Source organism: Otolemur garnettii, unplaced genomic scaffold (assembly GCF_000181295.1).
Source record: "Otolemur garnettii isolate 467f Iridium unplaced genomic scaffold, OtoGar3 scaffold00008, whole genome shotgun sequence".
NCBI lineage: Eukaryota > Metazoa > Chordata > Mammalia > Primates > Galagidae > Otolemur > Otolemur garnettii.
In genome coordinates this window covers 23905430-23926278 of record NW_003852403.1, presented here as the reverse complement: position 1 = coordinate 23926278, position 20849 = coordinate 23905430, and the positions used below count along the sequence as shown (strand labels likewise).

Here is a 20849-nt window from a genome sequence, read left to right as displayed (position 1 = left end):
AATGACTTAATGCTTTTTGCAACAATTTGAATGAAACTAGAGGCGATTATCCTAAGTGAAGTATCTAAGGAATAAAGAAAACAAACCTCACAGGTACTTGCTATTAAATTGGAACTAAGTGATGAGCACACCTGTGCACAGAGGGCAGTCAAACTCTGTGGAAATAAAGCAGGGGGAGGGGAAAGGTGGGGATGGGTGAAATCTAAACTAATAGGTACAATGAACACCATCTATGTGATGGTGTCACACACTTACAACCCTGACCCGAGCCTTACAAAAGGCGTCCACCTAAACAAAATTTGTACCCAACAAATACTTTGAAATAATAATTAAAAAAAGAGCTGGAAGCCGAAACTAATAGAACGTTGAAGATGAGCCCTCATGGCTATTTCCAGTTTGGTTACAAATTATATAGAAAAAAATGCTTGTAAAGGACAAATGTAGAGGATAAAAAAAGGGCAATTCAAAATAAAAGAAATAATGAATTTTCACAGACCAAAAGACATATAAAAGCAAAGAAAACTTTAGAAATGTAAGGAGAAATTCATAAAAGTAACTGACACATAGGAGATGAAAACTCAGAATAAATCAGTGTCAGGTTAAGAAAGTGAAAATGCACACCACCACATGGCGGGTTTCAGTAATAAACGATAGGGTTAAATTAATAGACATCCCACATTTCTTAAACCTATAAAAGGAGAATGCACTTTTCTTTCAAGTATTCTTGGCACATTTGCAAAAGCCGACCGCACACTGGGCAGTAAGGACAGAAATCCCCCAAAGCATAAATTGGTTCAACCAAATTCTCTGGCTACAAAGAAATAAGTGAAACAATTGAAAAGTTTCACCATAGCAACAAAGAATTACCCTTGGAAATTAAAAAAAAAAGGTGCATTTCATAATCTATCCAAGGAAATAACTTTATAAATGGAAAATGTTTTCAAAGCAAATATATTTACCACATTTTTATTAAGAATCAGAAAAACATGAGAAAAACCTATATCTATGACAAATGAGGGAATAATTAAGGAACTCGCTATGTGATTTTAGGCAAATTTCTTAATCCATCTGAGCCTCTATCTCCTTATATGTATACTGGGGATAATTACCTCCTTCCGTGAGTTGTTGTGAAGATTAAATTAGATAATGCTTGTAAAGTATTTTAATCTCTCTATCTGGCATCAGGAGAATACCAGTAAGTCAAATCTATTATGTCTGTCTTTAAAATTATGTTTATGATGAGTTTGCAGTAATACAGAGAAATACTAATGTTAAGACTGTTAAGTGGAAAGTATAGGATAGTTACCTGAAACACAGCAGACAGAAACGACATAAAATAAATTTGTGTAACCCAAATAAAACTGGGCCCTCATTCACTCACTTGAAGCACAGTATCACAGCTAAGAGAAACGTAAACACAACCCTCACAAACTATGAACAGCATGGGTTGTTAAGGAGACAGGCATGGTTAACAAAGTGTAGCATGTATCTTGCAGCAAAGAAACTTTTCCCCCCAGGGTTCCACCATCATGAAATGGAATGACCATCAGAGCTGCCATCTTATGAAAGGTCTGACAATTTAGTTTGCAAACTTGTCACCATGAGCTTATGTTGGCAGCACTGTACAAACATCTTGGAGAGGTTTCAGAACCTCGGTGTCTCACAGCTGTGTTCATGTTGATGTGCGGTATGCTGAATGGCACTCGTTAGTGTTGTTGCATGTTTTTGTGTGCTATAGGATGACAGTTACAAAGTTCATTTCCAAAAAAAGAGTTCCAAAATTGCTTGAAAGGTGGATGAGATACTGGGATCAGTGCCTAGCTCTCCGGGGGAGTACTTCAAAGGTAACTGTGGTGATATTCAGCAAAGAGGTATGTAGCACCTTTGGGGGTATGAGTTCAGGAACTTAATTGTCAGACCTCATAGAATAGGAAACATAGTTCGCTTTTTAAAAAAGTCATAGGTAAATAAGTATAATGCTTGATTGCTAATTCTACCAAGAATACACTGATACAATACAATAATAAATGATTTTTTGATAATTCATAAGTTATTTTTCAAAACCATATATTTGGAAAGCATAGTGAGTCTGCTAAAACTGTTTTTGTTTGACTCAGGCTCACACATACACACAAAAATCTAGGAATCCAAATGATATTTTGCTGAATATCAGAAACAGAAACTGAACGATATAAAAAGACAGCTGTGAATGGACAAACACATATAATTCTATCTCAAACAGAAGATGAAAAATTCTTGGCTTTTAAATCTTGAGCATTCAAAGGCAATACTTACGGTCATTGAAACGAGCAATTTGACAAAACTCTTTAGAAACAGAACACCTGAAATACTCTGTGGCAATCAATTGTAGTTAAGGTGTTTTAAGGTTGGATCAATTAATATAGTATAATTCCGCTTTACATTTATTAAGAAGAAAGTAGTTCTAAACTTGTTGGTGTATATATTTATGTACCTGGAATGCACAATTGGTGCCCAAATTTAATGTTGCAGTATTTACCTGGAAAGGCAGACTTCCACACACTTTCAGTTACAAGAGAGACATCTTGATCAAAGCTGACATTGGCTAGTTCATATAAAGTAATGGTTCAGTGAAAAATCACACTTTGTAAATGAAAGACTTACCCTGGATATAAAATTTGGAATGTTTTAAATGTACGGAGGGTACAATGGAGTGGTGACCAAAAGTGGGGTACTGGTGGCGTTCTGGTACAGAGTCTCATCCTGTTGCCTTAGACTAGAGTGCCCTGTGCCAGACTAGCTACAGCAACCTCAAACTCCTGGGTTCAAGCAATTGTTCTGACTCAGCCTCCTGAGTAGCTAGGACCACAGGTGTCCACCACAATGCCTAGTAATCTATTTAGTTGAGATGGGGGGTCTCGCTCTTGCTCAGGCTGGTCTTGAACTCCTGACCTCAAGCGTTCCTCCTGCCTTGGCCTCCCAGAGTGCTAGGATTACAGGTGTGAGTCACTGAGTCTGGCTGGTGTTCTAGTTTTTGATCTAAATGTACAGTACTACATATGTAGATTCAGTTTCCAAATATTTATCAAGCGGTACATTGATGAGTTGTACACATTTCTCTGAGTGTTATATTTCAATACTTTTTAAAAGTAAAAATAGATAATAAACAAAAACATTTTATTTTGGAAGCTCTGTAGTCCTCCTGTGGGTGAGTCTTAGCTAAGGGCTGGATCAGAAAGCTTTGTCAAGAATAATTAAAATATTAATCAAACCTTCAGAGATGGCAATGCTTTAAGTTCTTGTCTGAGAAAACGAATACCAAGTCTGTAGACTGCGGGCGTTTAAAAATCTCTCCTCATGAAGACAAGTCTCTGTAGTAAGTTACCCACTGAAAATATTCTCTAAATATATCGTAAGGTTAGTACCAGAGACTGATTCAGACACAATGTCTTCAGAAACAATGACAACCAAGCAACTGTATTTAAACATTTATATGCCAATCAGGAGTAGGTTATGCTCTCCTGATTGGAGAAATTTTTTTTTTCAGAATTTCATGGCGAAATTAGACCAAAAAATGCAAAAGCGTAGGTGGCCAATCAACCAGTCTTCTTAAAATCTCATATTTTATTTGAAGTTATTGGCTAATAGCAATGACTAGCTTCTATTTTTGAGACATGTTTCCATATCCTTAACCTGTAGGTGAAAGACTGTGCAATTTTAAAGTAAACAGGATGAAGAAAGAAGTCTTTGCGGACCTGGAAAATGATACCAACGTGGAGGGCAACTGGAAATCTCAAGTCAAAAGACTTCAAATGCACGTAACTTTCATCCAGTTAGAAGTCTTTATGCCTGGAAAAATAATGAAGTGTTTTCAAAAAGATTTCATTAAAAGAGTATGTGTCACATCACTATCTGTAGAAACAAAATGCTGGAAATAATTTTAGAAATCCAGCTGCAGGGGATGGGTTTAAGAAAACCTAGTATATGTCCACATCATGAAGGAGTATCCAGCCGTCGAGACCACATACTAGATTGTATGAAGATGGTCCTAAGTCTTTAAACGAGAAAAGGGCACAAAATTTACAGAATGACACGACTCCTTAAAAGATGTTCCTAAATATACTCAAAAACACGTGAGGTAGAGATATGCTAAAATATTAATGGCAATATCTTTTGTGGAGTAGGGGTAGAATTCATTGTACTGTTTTTCTTTTTCCTCATCTCTATGTTCCCTCTTTTGCTTAATGAACACGTGTTAGTTGTGTAACAAGGAAATTTTACGAAACAGAGGGCGAGGAGGTAGGCAAAGCAGGGAATAGAATACTCCGGTGTGTGAGAACACATTCTTCTTTCATTATGTGAAATTAATGTCTGTTCTTGACCTTCCCTCTGTGTACCTCGAGAGCTTTATGTGAAGTGCCTTTCATATAGCAGAAAACAGCCCCGCTGTTCCTGGAACCTTTCCTTCAAACCTGAGCAGATTTTCCACTCTTCAACAATATCATCTTAGAGTCCCTGGCTACTCAGCTCCCTTTACTGATCCACATATCAAAGGAACTGACATCTCAATAGGCCCAAACACAAAGAAACGCAAAAAAGACCACACAGTCCCTCAGCCTCGGCCAGTGCAACAGGGAGACAGCTGCTGAATGCCAGGTGCATGAACGAGCCAATGGGAAAACATTCTCTAATCTTTCCAGATCAACTCAGGAGACTTCGACAGATTTCAGCTGTCTTGTTGGAAAGAGAGGCCTTGATCTACTTTAATTTTACGGTATGTGCTACTGAAGCAAGCATGTCCTTGATCTTCTTCAAATAAATACACTTTTACAAATATTAAAATCTGAACATTTCTAAAGGTTCATTGTCGATTTTCTTTTTGATACACACAAAAGGAAACAATTTCCCTTATTTGAAGCCTCTTTCCAGGAGCTTTAATGATCAGCTACCAAATTTAGCCGCTGGCTCCACGTCCACCACGTCTATTCTTCCCAGACTTATTGATGTGAGGCCAAATCTCATCCCTATTTAGAGTGTGCGGATGCAGATGTCTTGATGAAAGGGGGAGTTGGTGAACCTTTATTGAAAAAAGCCAGAAGGATATACTGTCATGAGTGGAAGCTCCGTGCGTTATGGTACGAAAAGTATATTCACATGGAAGAATCAATGGCTTTGGTCATGTTACAGGAGAAATAGACTGCAGGGGAGGTGTGGAGAAAGCATTTAAGAGACCAGAATCACCACGGGAACTGTCTTGGGTTGACTACTGCCTCCTGTTCAGGAACGTTCTCGGCAGTACTATTCATAACAGCTGACAACTGGAAACGACCCATCAACAGCTGAATGGATGAAAATAAAAGAAACCTAGGACTACTCACCCAATGGAATAGTATACACCCCTAACAACGAAAGACCTATGGCTACATATATTATGGACGAATCTCAACGATACGATATTGAAGCCAGATGCAAAAGAGGAGATAGGGTATAACCTCATTTATGTGGACTCCAAAGGCAGCTGAAACTAATCTATGCTATTTGAAATTAAGATAGAGGTTACCTGAGTTGGACAGTGATTGGACAGGGGCATAAGAAGGGCTTCTGGGTCCTGTAATGTTCTGTTTCTGTATTTAAGGGCTAGTTATGTTGAGTATGTTCACTTTGTGAAAAAATTCTTTATTACATACTTATGACTTGTGCCTTTTTCTTTATGGACTTCAACAAAAATGTTTCAGGTTTAGATTTCTGGGCCCCAAAGGGGACCTACTAAAACTATTGGTGGTAAGTTCCTTGGGGTATTCTGACATAAAGCATGGCTGAGAATATTGAAAGGCTATTTCCTTCAGTGTATCCCAGGATCTTGGGATTTCAATTTTTATTTCCCTGGTGACCAAATAGGGCGAGCACCTTTGCATATGCTTATTGGCCATTTATTGGGCCAGTCACTGGACCGGATGATTTATCCCCGGGGGTGTTCAGGAGCCAGTCCCTACTAGCCCATGAGGATCAGCTGTCAAATTTTTAGAAATTCTGCAAGCCCATTAAAACAGTGCCAGTATCAAAAATTAAATTATCAAAAACATTAAATTATGTAAACCCACAGTTAAGTAAACAAGACTAAACCAAAGATAATACTCAACACTCATCATTTCTAACTTTTTACTATATTTCACTATTTAACTTGATGCTTTTGAGGTTATTTTTGCCCATTTTATCTCTCTGCTAGAACTACCTTTTCACAGTGTGACACTATGCTGTCTCTTCCCAACTCCTCCCACATTGGCCATGGTGGGAGTATTTAACCCACAGAAATCGGCAACCACTACAAATTAGGGCTCGTTTTATTATTCTGTTGATGGTCTAGAGCAGCGGTTCTCAACCTGTGGGTCGCGACCCACAGGAAACTGTATTAAAGGGTCATTGGCATTAGGAAGGTTGAGAACCACTGGTCTAGACTTAAGAAAATGATTTAAAAATGTTAACATTGCAGATTAAACTTAAACGTGTGCTATATGGGTAGCTGTTATATTGTAAACAATATATTCAGGAAATATCCTTTTAGCATTTAAAAACTGTTCAGCAAAGAAATGATTCACAACATTAATGAATGAGTATAGTCCTGATATTCATCTTGGCTGTTTCATTTCTGTCTTACTCATTAATATAAAGGAAAATATCAGCCAACTTTTACATGGGAACACATCCCGTCCTCAGTTGTATAACAGGTTGACCAAGGGATAGCAAGAGTTCCACAAAAACCAATAATTGGCTATGAGACCCAATGAGATGGAATTTGTAATAATGAGTGTTGTACAGTTTATTGTTATTTTTAAAATGCATACTACACATTCTTTGTCAATAAAAAATGTATCATCATCTTGTATATGCCCATGTATGCATTCCCTTTTTTTCCTTTTTTACCTATAGAGATGGTTGATTTACCTGTCTACCACACTATATACCTCTTCCATATTTAAGATTCCAACGACTCTCTATTATGATTAAAGAAGCATGCAAACAAAATAAGGTGGTCTACTTACACCCTATAGAGCACTATTTTGGCATAAGATGTCATAACAATATCCTTTAGAACCTCACTGCTCCAAGTGTGGTCCTCAGACCAGCAGCCTCGGCATCCACGAGGAGATTGTTAGAAACGCCTCATCTCAGGCCTCGCCCCAGAACTCCTGCCTCAGAGTCTGCACTTGAGCAGGAAGCCTGTCCTTGTGGCATGCACGTTAAAGTTTGAGGACTGCTTTAACATAACTCCTTGGTAAGAACCGAAACTTGTATGCATATAACTGATTTGAGATTAGTAACAAGGTTAGAGACAAGCTGGCAACTTGTGATTTTTAAGCGTTCAGCCCCAGTTTAGAGACGTCACAGCACTGGGAAAACTACAAAGTTGCTACCCTTCAACTTGAAGAAAAGCATATTTTTGACACAGGCATTTTTCTAATAGTAGAAGGGAAAATAAATTCTATTATAGGCCACTTGGATCATTACTAAAAAAAGGAAGACAGGTACAAGTATAAAAACAAAATCACAGCAGCAGCTTTCCCCCACATATGTGATGAACAGGATGTGTTGCCAAAGAATTGGTTCTGAAAGTCCAAAGCAGGGCAGCGAGTGCCACATGACAAAGTGTGGCAGCTGGGGAGAAGAGTGTGACAAAACACTTCCCAGAGATGTAATTTAGGCCAGGGCAGTTATCAAATGCTGAGGGGGAAAGGGAGAAATTGCAGTGTTTATGCTCTTCCTGCCAATAGATCAGTCAGCTACACAAGACAAAGAGAAAAGACAGGACCCAGCACCCCCCCAAATTTTCTACGCTACAATTAACTGACACAAAGGTAGGAAAGCCTCCTGTGTTTCAACATGGAAAGCAAGAACTTTCTACTGGCAGTAAAAGTCTTTGGAAATATAATATTTGCTTTGAGATGCAAAGGTCCAGGAAGAAAACACCTCAGATGCTTAGGAACAATGTCTGGAAGAATATGAGAGCCTCGGATCTCTAAGAGGAGCCTGGTATCACTCTGTAGCCAAAACCAAAGCAATGAAATCCTTCAAATTCAAGTAAACCTTGGCAACCCTAGAGTGTGAAGAGAACAAATGCAATGCAGACTGGGCCACTGGTACCCAGAGAGACCACTGGGCCTGCTTTCCCTCTAACCATCCCTTGCAATATAAGAATTCAAATAACTCCAACAAGTTTAGAAGCAAAATGGTATGAATGCCCTCATGTATTACAAAAGTTTCCTATGAGATAGTCCAGGAAGGCTAAGAAGAAAACAAACCCCCGCCGAGCACCTACCATGCGCTTTACCTGTTTCATTCATAACATCTTCATAACCCTCTGAGGGAGGTGACATTGTTCCCATTTTACAGATCAGGAAAGTGAAGTCATATTTCACCTAAGTCACATGTTAATAGAAAACCAGAGCTGGGTCAAAATTACAAAGCTCCAAATGACTCTACAAAGACAGCTTGGAAGGGACTGGAGTATGGGTTTTACCAAATGTATTTTGAATAAAAATTCTATCTTGGTGCCACTGAAGACAAGTGGGGTTACTCTGAGCACCTGTCATATCTTTACACTGTTTGCATCGTCTTATCACCCACTTCTGATGTGACTTGGTGTTCTGATGTATTTTGTACGTGGTAGTGGTATTTCTGGCTAAGTTGGAGGGTTTATTAAGACTTGGCACTTTTCAAGCAGTGTTATGTAATGGATCTGAGCCCTGGCTAGGACTTGGAAACCTGGGTTCAGCTCAGGCTGTGTCACTTATTAACTATGTGAGTGGCTGAGTTACATCGTGTCTCTGGGTGTCAGTGGTTTTTATCTTACATGAGCGTGGACTAAGTATCCTCAAAAAGGACCTGCCTGGCTCCATGGTTCAACCCTCTTTGACTCACTATTTAAGATCATAACTTCCACTAAAATATATTAGAGTCAGCAAATTTTTCCAGGCAAAATTTCTATGTAGTTCAAGTTAAATAAAAATTGAAAACCCCTCAAACGTACACACACACGAATAATTATTTAACTTCTATTTTTTACCATCTGCAAAAGTAACCTGGAGTGAAATAATTTAAAGTATGTGTGTGTTTTTTCCTGGAAGTTATTTAGAACCAATATATATTCAAGTCCTTACACAGACTTGAGTGCAAATCCAAGCTCTGCTTCTCAGTAGCTTTGACCTTAACATCTCTGAGTTCCATTTCTTGCTTCTGCAAAAATGGAGTTGATAATGAACATCACCTATAATCCAGTTAAAGTGTCCAGCATCTAGTAGGAGCATAAATGCTAGTTATTGTTGCCACAATAATCTTTAAGCGTTTGATATTCGGTTGGGTCACAACTCAAAGGAAATTTGTCCACAGAGGGATGGAGCCTAAGATCATAACCTCATTAACACTGGGAACTTGCCCTTAACCTGTGTCTGTGCAATTAATAAATTCAGGTGCACAGTGGAAAAATGTAATTGTTTTCTTCTGGACCTATCTGTGTCCCTTTCATTCTTGTAAAACTTACTAATTCGCCCTTGGGGGATAAAGCCTGATCCGAGACATGTGGAAGTATCTCATGACACAGCCTTAGAGAGCAGATGAAGACAGGAGTGCCCTGGACATGTGGAAGGAGCAGCAGCCATACACTTCGCGTTTAGTGTCTTCATCTGCCATTTAAAAGAACTTTCTGCCTTATGTGCACAAGGAACAAAAGGTGTCAGAAAGAGAAGGAAGTGGTTTTAACTTGTTCATAAACTAAACAAAGAATTTCAGATGCTGACAAATAACCGATCCGTAAATGTCCCATCCATTTGAGGGACTGCCACCTGTTCCCCCACACTCTTTCCCTTTTCCTCTCCCCTCCCCCACCACTCACTCTCCCACCTTCCGCCCTGTCCACACACCTTTTGTGACTCATTTTCCATCCCTCTCCCAAGTTTTGTTTTGGTGTCGTGAGGGTGGTGGGAAGCACGGGTGGAGAAGAGAAGACCAAATCTAGAACCAGATTCAAATCACCTGTGCTCTTTCAATACTATTCTGTGCAGCCAAAAAACCTTTATGAGGTTGAATTGCTTGTTTTTTTAAAAGGAAAACCTATAGAAAGATTCAAAATTTCCTCTGTTTTCTACAGCTAAATTTCCTGAGTGAAAAACAGCAACATTTCAAATGCTTCTAGGCATTTTTTTAAGAGACAAGTCATGTGTATTAATCAAAGCCTTCTGAAGTTCAAAAGAGAAAACAAATGATTGCTAATTAAGTGATTATTATTAGAGATACCATGATAATTCCAAGATCTCTTTTGGCCGTACCATTACATGATTCAGAGTGTAATTTTACTGCTTTAAAGAAATTATAGACTTAGAGTTGCTACATTGATATTTTTATGCTTACCACTTTCACAACCAACCGTGTATCAATGGACGGTGAAGTCCTGGCCTGCAATGAGAGCTTACCGATAATAAGTGTGCTCTTATAGAATATGACCTATTTTGTAATGATCAACTACATAACAACTTTCACAGGACGACGCTGTTACAGAACAGTTCACAATAACCCCCTGAATGCTTAAAAATAATTTCTTCCACTGATTAAGCTTTTAGAGCTATTAGTGTGAATTGGGAATATCATTACTTTAAGAAAAGGTATCTTAAGGTTTTCTTCAGTAATTTGCTCCCTGTTCATTTTTTATTATCTCTTTATTTAAAACAAGATGGTTTAACAACTGTTAACACACTACTCTATAGAAAGAAGGCAGAGAGGAGAAGGGAAGAGGTGAGAGAAGGCTGTCAATTCAGGCAAAAACTGAAAATGTCCAGCTTCACCTTTAGATACTGCCCATTTTCAGGGAGGGGGGCCCTTATCTTTTATGTACCTAAATCTCCATGGCACCTTTTAGACAAACTGAGGTTCCAGAAAAAAATCCAACGCTTTTAAGCAACATGCAAAATTATAATGCTGTCTCAAAGATGTTATGCAGAGGAAAACAGGTCCCGATTTTGTTACAATGCTCTTGAAGCAATAATGTTTTGAGTGGAGATCCTGTAAATCAGTGGTTTTGGATGACTGCATAATCTTTCCCAGTTGAGTTAAAATTTTACTTTCTGTCCTTTCTCAAACTTTCACCCATTTATCATCTATCCAGACAAAAAATGTACTTGGAATTTTTTTTTCCATGCATATACAGAACTGCAAAGTAATACTAGAGAGTGGAAAATGCTGAACTTCTCGAAAATGTACCATTAACTCCCATTTCAGCTTTCTGGTGTGTATGATCTTGATTTATTCTCTAATTTTTCATGCATATATGTTTAATATCTTGCCATTCTAAATGGCATTTTACATATTTAAATCCATATGTAAAATCCTTACACTTAGAGACCCCAGGATAAAACATTTCTTATATCTTTGACAGTGCTATACCTTATACGAGAAGACTTACGATTTCAGTGTTTTACTTAGGAGAATGAAATTTATTATTTTGCAACAATGGGGCCATTGAGTGTTATCATATAAGTTGTAATTTCCAAGTTCACTTAGGCAAATCACTTAACCTTTCTTGGTATCCATTTCCCTATTGGAGAAGAATTTTTCAACCAGAGAATTTAGGTCTTAGAGTAAGACAGAACTTAAAAAAGAAAATCTTACTTGTGCCATTTACTAGAATATGTTATCTAACCTCTCTGAACGCTCAACTCCCCACCTGTAGTTGTAGATTCAAGAGGGTGATTTCACCTCATAGAGATTTTTTTTTCCAGGCAGAATGAGAATATAAATGTAAAGAATGCAGTACATTACCTGAACCTTGATTCATGCTCAATAAATGTCAACTATTATTACATCAAGTTTCTCCCAGCTCCAGAGTCCTATGATTAAGGCAGAGGTAAAACCTCAATCCCTGAGCACCCAGATCTTCAGTATCCCCAATAGTGTAGCACCATTTTGAGGCCCAAAGTGAAAAAAGAAGTCGTTAGAGGACAAATTGATTCAAGGCCTATTTTTGAACCACTGTACTCATGGAGTAAACAATAATTTTAATAATCATTGAATTTGTGATGATCATAACTGGAGTCACAAAAAAATAACAAAGATGATTTTTTTTTTAAAGACAAAAGATTAGAAAATCTGTTCTGAAATGCATGCTCAGAATTAGACACAGGATGTTACCAATCTGTGGTCCTGGGTTTGCCAGACACACTGACCTGTCTTGCTGGAAGTGAAGAACAGAACGCCCTGCTCACAGCTGGACTTACCTACATAAAAGAGAAAATACTCTGTAAATCTTACTGCCTGTCAGGAACACATGGAGAGACACTAAAATTTTCAACATACGTTGTTTTCTTACTTTCCCTGAAAGAGGGCAGAATCTGCTTTGCTTTTGCTGAATGCCAGTGTTCAAGTGGTATTTCTTTGGGTTGACTACATCCTGAAGTAGGTTAACATTTTGCAGTATTTATAAAAAGACATTTCTAAGCACTTGAGGATGATACCCACCCAAAAAAAAGTTTGGCCACAAACCCATGGCTTGGAACACTGAAAATCTTACTGCCTTTTATAATACAGAAGTCACCCAAGTGGGCAAGCTCTTCCTCCAACATAGCATTTTTAGAAAGTATAATCATAATTAAAAGGCCAAACAATTCTGGTTTTTCCTGTTACATTGTATAATGATGAAGTTATGTTATGGGCAATAACATCAAACTGTTAACAGGTGCTTCTATTTCCACCTCTGTGATCACATACAGCTCTATGTACTTTGAGTTTACACTACCTTCAAAATTGGAGAAAATAACAAAATGGGCAAGTTGAGAAGACTCCTGACAGCAATATTATTGCTTCCTAATGATTGTCCAAAGCCTCCCACACTAGGACCAACTGGTAAAACCTCCTTCCCACTAATACGGGTCCAGATATGATCCAGGAATCTCAGAAAACCTTATTTAATAGAATAATTGACCGCCCGTCCTCCTGTGGAGCAGTATGCAGGCATTATTTCTACTGAAAAGACCTTAGGTTTATTTTCTAGCAGCCAGTGACTCTCTCGGGCATCTCCACGGTTACTGGAAATGAAATATAATTCCAAATTTCTAAATAGTGTTTGTAAACAAACTTATCAGAGTTATGTTTGGAAAAGTCTTGCCAAGATCAAACAAACAGCCCACTGACTACTTGCTATCTGCTAATAGTGAGAGGACTGGTACAAAAATGAAAAGCACTCATCCTTTAACAGTACTGTTTCTGCAGTTTAACGTAGAATGTGCAGCACAGCACAGGGTGGGGGTGGGGGAGCCCAAGACCGGTGAAACCTCAAGCTGAGCTTCTGGCTGGAGTTCAACAGGGCTCTGGCGAACGTGACAGGCCGGGCAGGTTCAAAGTTAGGGCGACTCTTCTGGTCTAACTTCCTTCGATTTCCTTAGATCTGGGTGCCTCTGTGTATATATCAACCCTCATGCATTTTTCCCCCCAGCAAATGTGTATAGTCAGCTCCAAAGGCACAGCTTGTGTGCTGACGTGCAAAGCCAAGTCAAAACCCTGTGCTTGGCGCTCCCTTCTAACTTTCTGGCTTGTCCAAGTCTAAATATTGACATTGCTCCTCAGTTGAGATGTTTGATATCGCTGGGGATGGAAACGGTGCAGCTAACAGTAGGATCTAATGATATATTTTTACATAGTTGTGCCTTCCTTCCACTTCTTTTTGGGGAGAGGGGGTTGAATTCTCTCTTCTGCAAATTTCCCCCCCTGGTTGTCTTCCCCGAAAGCTGAGCACACAGAGACAAAGTAAGGTGTTTTGCAAGCCCCTCATGGCAGCTCCCACTGTTGTCACAGCAACTCACAGCGGACTCCGCAGACTTGGGGCTGGGGGGAAGGGCGGGAAGCACGGAACTGTGGGGCTGACCAGTCAAGTCTCAAAGGGGTGCAGTGCCAAAAGGGCCAGCGTAGTCCCCTTTTCAGGTCCTCCGGCTCCCCACCACTGTCCTTCGAAGGAAAGGAGCCTTCCTGTCGGCGCGGCACCACCCCCTCCCTGCCGCAGCCAGCCCGCTAAGGGTGCCTGTTGTACATTTTCTCGGCTCCAAGTTAGGGGTGCGGCTGTGCGGACGCTCCTAGAAATCTCTTCTGCTTGCCTCTGATGTGAGGGTGCCCGGCCTCGCAGAGAGGCAAGGGCGACCCCCATAGCAACTCGGTCCCCACAACTCTCTCTCCCGGCGCTGCTGGCCGCTTGGCACGGCCCCGTGAGCCCCCACTTGCCACCGGCTGGGGTTGGGGCGGTGGGGGCTCCGCGGTGGCTGCTCGGAGAAGTTTCAACCATAGAGCACTCACGACACAGAACCTACCCTGAAGCCGAGCGAGACGCGAGCTCTCTCCGCCTTCAAAGGCCGGGGGGAGCGGGGGGGCCCCCGCCACTCAGCAGCAGCCACGACTGCGCGCGGTCGCGGGTGTGCGGGGCCCCTGCGCGCGGCGCGCCGCCCGCCGCCCAACTTTGCACAAAGGCAGCATGGCACTGCCTCGCCTCGCCGGCTGGCCGGGCGCCGCGGCCGCTCCTGCGGGTCCGGGACCAGAGGGGCTCGCCCCTTTCCACCCGCGGGCCCTCCCTCCTCCGGCCCCCACCCCGCTCCCAGGCGGGGCAGCCGGGCGGAACGCAGCGCCCGGCACCTCGCTCCGCCGCCGCGGCTCGCACTGTGACGTGAGCAGCCTTCGCGGCTATTTATATCCACGCGATTGGATTTCATTCATGAAACCGGGGCCTGGTGTGTCTGTGCTCCGGGACGCGGGTTGCAAAGGTGCCTGAGCTTGGCGCAGACCAGCCGGGCCAGAGCTTCTAGGCTGACTCCCCGGGACAATAGTGCGCGGAGCAGGGGAGACCCCGGCCCCTTCCCGGAGCTGCCGGGAGGGGAGGGCCTGGATCCCGGTCCCCCATCCCCAACATTCCACCCACTCCCGTACATCCTCTGGTCTTTTGTCCCAGGCTCTGGAAAAGTAAGTTGGGCCACTAACCGGCTGGGCAGCATGGCTTTCTTCCCCCTAGGAGCTGACCGGCCGCGGACTCCGAGGGAGGACATTGGCTTTTGTTTCAAAACCGAGCCCAGCTGCTGACTAAGGGCTGTGTTAGCCCAGCCTCCTCCTCCCCTGGGCGGCTGCACGTGCTGGCTGGCTCCCCCCCTCTGGGTTACCTTCCTCGGCGACTTGGCTTGAGGGGTCCCCGCAGGGACCTCAGAGACGCACCGCTAACCCTGGCTGGACTAGAGAGGTGATTTACAACCGTCTGCAAATCGCTGAGCGAGAAGGTGAAATTGACTTCTGGCCTCTGACGGGCTGTCAGCATTCTTGGACGCCCAAGGCAGCCCATCCCTCCTCACAGAAACTCTTCTCCCTCTTCCAGGCTGACTGTGAGCTCGGAGGGCAGAAATAGGAGGTAGTTTTCATGCATTCACACAACAATGCTTTAGGGAGTGCCTACAGAATGTCAGGGGCCCGGCCAAGCCCTAAGGTGACAATATACAGAATCAATCTGGACCCTGCTCTCAGGGAGCTTTCAGTCTGCCTGCTAAAATCAGTAGGCTTTAACAATCCCTCACTTCTACCCTGCAAAAAAGGCAACTGGGGGATAAAGGTACTACTGCATTCAGCCACCTTAAGGAATGCATTCATTTAATAAACTTTTTTGGAGGAGCTTGTGTGCCGAGGGCTGGGGATACAAAGATGACAACAATGTATCCTTGGCCTCCCTTACTTCCTGAGCTGCTGAAGGGCAGGGCAAAAGACAGCCCATTTTACTGTGAAAAAATTCTAAAAGGAAACAAACTTCTGTGTTCCTCAGTTTCTTCTAGGAAACCATCTTAGTTTCCCCAATGAATTACTTTCTAACTAGGGTTTCCAGATGAATGAATCTCAGTCCATTAGATATATGTACTTCCCCCCACCAGTTTATATTCCCTTTTTGGAGGCAAAGCCTTGTCTGGTGCTCTCTGAATCCTTTAGAGACCCAAGACACAGTAGAATTCAATGTTTTTAACAGGAAGATATCACAGGCAACTTGCTTTGTTTAAGCCATTCTCACCGCACTCTTTTGGGAAACGGAGTTGCCAAGGCCCTGATCTCTGATACCAAAAGGAACCTCAAGTGCAGGTGTCTACTCTAAGAACTTCAAGACAGATACTTGAGGGGGTGATCATTTATTTGGCATAAAACTGACTTCCCTTGCTCAATTTAAAAATGACTCTCTTTGGAAAGGCTGAATCTATGTACATTGTTCTCAGGAACATATTTCTTGGGAAATATTAATTAACCCTGTTGACGCCTAGCAATCAGTCCCCTTCACTGCAAGCCATTTTCTCTTCAAACTCCCCTGGCAGCTAAGAGAAGGATAGAACCTTAAAAAAGGGAATGAACATGTATGGGGACCCTCACATGTGGCAGGTACAGGGTACGTTTTAGGCTTAACACACATTTTTTTTTATTTGATCCCCACAACAAAATAGATGAGGCAGATGCTATTATTATCATGATTATTTGACAGGTGAGGTAACAGGCGTGGAAAAGTTAATTTTAACAGTTCCATTTGCACCTGGGTTGGCTTATGCCCAAAGTCTTATTTTATCACTGACCTGCTTTTTAACATCACATTTTTCCTCAGTTTCTTCTGTTTTCTCGGTTATAAAAGAAAAAGAGTTAAATGGCCTGTCTCTCTTAAATAATAGGCAGTGCTGGGATCAGAAATATCCCCACATAAAGACCCCTGGTGGCAGTCTACTCTTTAGCTATAGATCTCTCAGCTCTCAGGGGCACCAAGGCCTGGCAGGCCTTCCAAAATTTGCTCCTTCCAAAGTGGGTAAAGAACAGCCAGTTATCTTGGAATTATCTAGTTGAATACCTAAATTTGAAGGCAAATGGTGGGAAAAACTTTCAGGAAAATAAATGGGTTTCCACAGTAATTGAGATACGGCAGAGGAAAAGTCACTCTTCTGGGAAATCCTTCCAAATAAGGCAGAGATCTGAGGAAGATGTTGCCCCATTATGCTAGGTAGCCCCAAACTTTTATGTATCAAACCTAAGATTACAGACAAGTTGGAGGAAAAGAAGCAAGTGGTTCAGACTGTATTTCAGGAGAAAAAAGAAACAAGAGCAAACACCCCCAGAATCCCTGCCACGAACCTATCCCCGTTTTTATTACCACAAAATAATTCGCTTTTGTATGCTGAAAGTGTCGCTTGCTAATAAAATCATCAGTACTTTTTGATTTTGATTTAAATAAACATAAAGATTAGTACTGAACTGGAATTAAACCAATGTTGTATCTTCACAAAAGACATCGTGTCTTTGTGAAGAATGTTTATACTTCACAAAAATGATTTAAGAACCATTTGGCTGGCTTTTATGGTAAATATTTGACCAAAATCATGGGATTAAAAAGCTATCCCCCAATCTCGATATAGAACTGTTCTATACATTGTGTTCCATTATCACAAAAAAATTTTCTCTCATACTACCTCTGTGTGTTTTTATCCCCCAAATGACCATTAATCAGTTCTCAAAGAGTTTTATCATTTTGAGACTGTTATATTAGTAGGAGCTTACCAGGATGCAGTGTTTTGAGATTGATTTTTTTTTTTTTTTTTACTAAGTATAATGCTCTTGAGGTCCGTTCAGGCTGCTGCCTGTATCAATAGTTCCTTTGGTATTGCTGAATAAGTTTTCTCTTGCCTGTATGCATCAGAGTTTGCTTATCCAGCCATCACCATCTGAAGGACATCCGAGGAGTTTCCAGTACTTTGCTATTACGAAAAACATTTCAGTCAACATTTGTATGCGTTTTTTTATGAGGACATACATTTTATTTCTTTGGGATGATTGCCCGAGAAACTGCCAGCTAACCTCTTTTCCCACCAGCAAACGTGTGACAGAGCCGCACATCCTCGCCAGCATTTGGTATCATCACCGGTGTTTACAAAGTTGCCATTGTTTTTGATTTTAATTCCCCTCAGGGCTATGGATGTTGAACTTCTTTTAATGGGCTTATTTGCCATCCTGATAGCCTCTTTTCTGAAATATCTGTTCACGTCTTTTTCTTATTTTTATAATTGGATTGTTTTGACTGTTGGGTTTTTAGAGTTTTAAAAATATACTCTGGGGTGGCAGGATCTTCAAATTGGAAATTAAGTACCACAAGATAACTCTATTTTCCAATCAAATCCTATTGTTCAACATTTCCATTGCATTTGGGGTTTGCCGAGAACATTCACAGATATGGTCAGTACTTACATAAACCTCCTACAGAGAGGGTCTTCCCGGGTTGATGGTGTAAACCTGCATTTCAGCGCTGGGTAACCGACACCCGGCCGCGGCCACGTGGAACCCAGGCCCAGCCTGGCGCGCAGGCGCAGACGCCACCGCCAGCAGCCCCAGCAGCTACTTGGACTACCGGGCCACCCAAAGGACAGGTTGGTGCTGTGCGTCTCTCCGCCACGGGTGGGATCCTGGATGATGAGTTCCAGGCGTTGTAGAGATTTCACAGACAAGTCCTAACACGTTGGAAGGCAGGTAGGAGCCGGTGTTAAAGCCTAGGTGTTGGGCAGAATGGCGGATTGAAGCACCTCAGTTGGAGTGGACCCCTAGTGTTAGCACCGAAAGTCAGCAACTTTGAGGTACCCTAAACAGGAGGCTGGGGACATCTTCGATCCCTCCACAGTGCTGCTCACGTTTATAGATTTCCCAGCATTTAAAGGTGGCTCACCCCCAGAATTCCAGAACTGTGGGAGGCCGAGGAGGGTGGATCACCTGAGCTCAGGAGTTGGAGACCAGCCTGATCCAGAGCCAGACCCTCTCTCTAAAAATAGAAAACAAAATAGTGGAGAGTTGTGGCGGGCACCTGTAGTCCCAACTACTCCGGAAAGGGGGGGAGAGGAACTTTTGCGCCCAATGATGTCACAGCACTCTGCCCAGGGCACAGAGTGAGACTCATCTCTAGATTAAAAATAATAAATAAATAAATAATAACGTTTCTGAACCACGGAGTGGAAGAAGAAGGCTGACACAGGGTTCAATGAGTGGTTTGGAGGCAACTTCCCCGTAGAAAGCAGTTTGCAGGCTAGCTTCCTGTGGCGGGCGGATCTGGACAGCAGAGGCCTACTGGGCTGGCCTGGTCGGATTAGCAATGGCAGACGGGAAAGATGGACTTTGTTCTGACATTCTTCGTTAATGCTAAATTCGGATGGGTGAAAAAGAAAATGACTTCACGTCCCGGGACCTCTGTTTCTCCTGAAACAGCTTCTTGTACTCTAGTTCTCCAAGATGTTCTGGAGTCAGACGAATCCAGGGCGAGATAAAGTCCAGCCTTCCATGGGAGTATGGTGAGGTGGGTAGAGGTTGGGCGTCCCTTCTCCAACTTTCATGTAATTGATATTTCAACAACTTGGAATAACTACTATCACTAACCCTTTCTGTCCCAAATACCACAGGCAGGTTTTACACAGATTCGTGTATCTCCCACTTGGGTAGGAGTAAAAACCTTTCAGCCTAAGTGGCGCAGTTGTGTGGGGTTTTGACTACTGGGGGAATTTATCTCAGGTATTGCTCAAACCAGCTCTTGAGATCTCTTAAGCTCCTATTTTTCTGCCCACCATTTTCTGGGAAAAATCAGAGTTAGTTTGGCTGTGGGAATCAATTGAGAACGATGTCTTTTCCCCTAAAAGCTACAAATAGAAATGAACTCCTAGTCTTGGGGCTTGTAGTTCAGTTATTACTGTTGTTCTTGAAGTAGTTTTCAGAAGAAGGTTTTTTTTGGGGGGGGGGATTTAAACATTATTTAATTTTTTTTATTTATAGGCTAGTGGATCTAATTTTGGAATTTCTACAACTACCCATGTAAAGACAGAGGCATTAGATACTGTGTGCTTTTTACCATTCTGTGAAAGCAAAATATGTTTTTTAATGACAGTTCCTGTTTCACTGGGCACCAACGAATATAGGCTGTGTGTTGAACATAGACAGAAAGGTATCTGTCTCTTATAGTATGTTAAATTATTTGTGTAGTTGTCCATAAAGCTCTTTTTGTATGAATCCATTCATTAGGATTTTTGTTGGGGTAGGATGAGTTTGGTAAAAATGTGATTTTGCGAGCTCCCCAATTCTAACTGAATTCATTCTTCAAATCATAATCTCTCCTACCAAGGTGGTGTTCCACTGGTCTACCTCAGCACGTGTAGACATGTAAATGGGGGGAGCAAGCAGCTTCTCTAGTCATCTGTCTGGCTTTGTCTAGGGATGGCCTTACAGATTGGAAAACATATATATCACAACTCTAGAAGGAAGGAAAACCTAACAGTTTAGTGTATAATATATATCACTAGTTCTAAAAGTAAAAACGTGATTCAGTTCTGGAAAGATACCTGCATTTATAAGAGACATTTGTTTTAGGAACAAACAATCTTATTAATATTACAAAAGATGTTAACGCTAGACTTCAACTTGACCTAATTAAAAATAAATTACATGTATGTGTCATAGCCTGTTGAAGGCTATCTTGCCCGCCCAACTGTTTGATATAACTGTTCCTCTTCACTAAACAAGTTGAACACACATACATTAAAGGGAAAGAGAAAGAAAACAGAATTGTGTTTCGGCTGTCTCTCTAGCCACTTTTTTAACCCATTGTACTGCAATGTTCCATAGATCAGACAAGAATAACAAGATTCTAAACACTTATGAAGAGACTAAATGAAATAATGTTTGTGGAAAATATCTTATAATGGTTTTTTGAAAAGGTCAATAAAATAGATAAACCTTTGGCCAGCTTAACCAAGAAAAAAAGAGTAAAATCTCTAATCTCATCAATTAGAAATGGTAAAGATGAAATAACAACAGACCCC

General features: G+C 41.4%; 1 protein-coding gene across 8 annotated transcripts in view; it reads right to left on the bottom strand.

The window, feature by feature from the left end:
- RHOBTB1 (Rho related BTB domain containing 1) overlaps positions 1 to 20849 on the bottom strand; it is a 125051-nt gene that overhangs the window by 52825 nt on the left and 51377 nt on the right. For 2 of the 8 annotated variants that reach the window (XM_023509532.1, XM_023509531.1), the window contains one exon: positions 12189 to 12239. The exons of 1 other annotated variant lie outside the window; for it this stretch is intronic. The gene's annotated coding sequence lies outside the window, so the exon portion shown is untranslated. 5 more of the 8 variants (XM_023509533.1, XM_023509530.1, XM_023509535.1 and 2 more) reach the window with 5 other exon arrangements.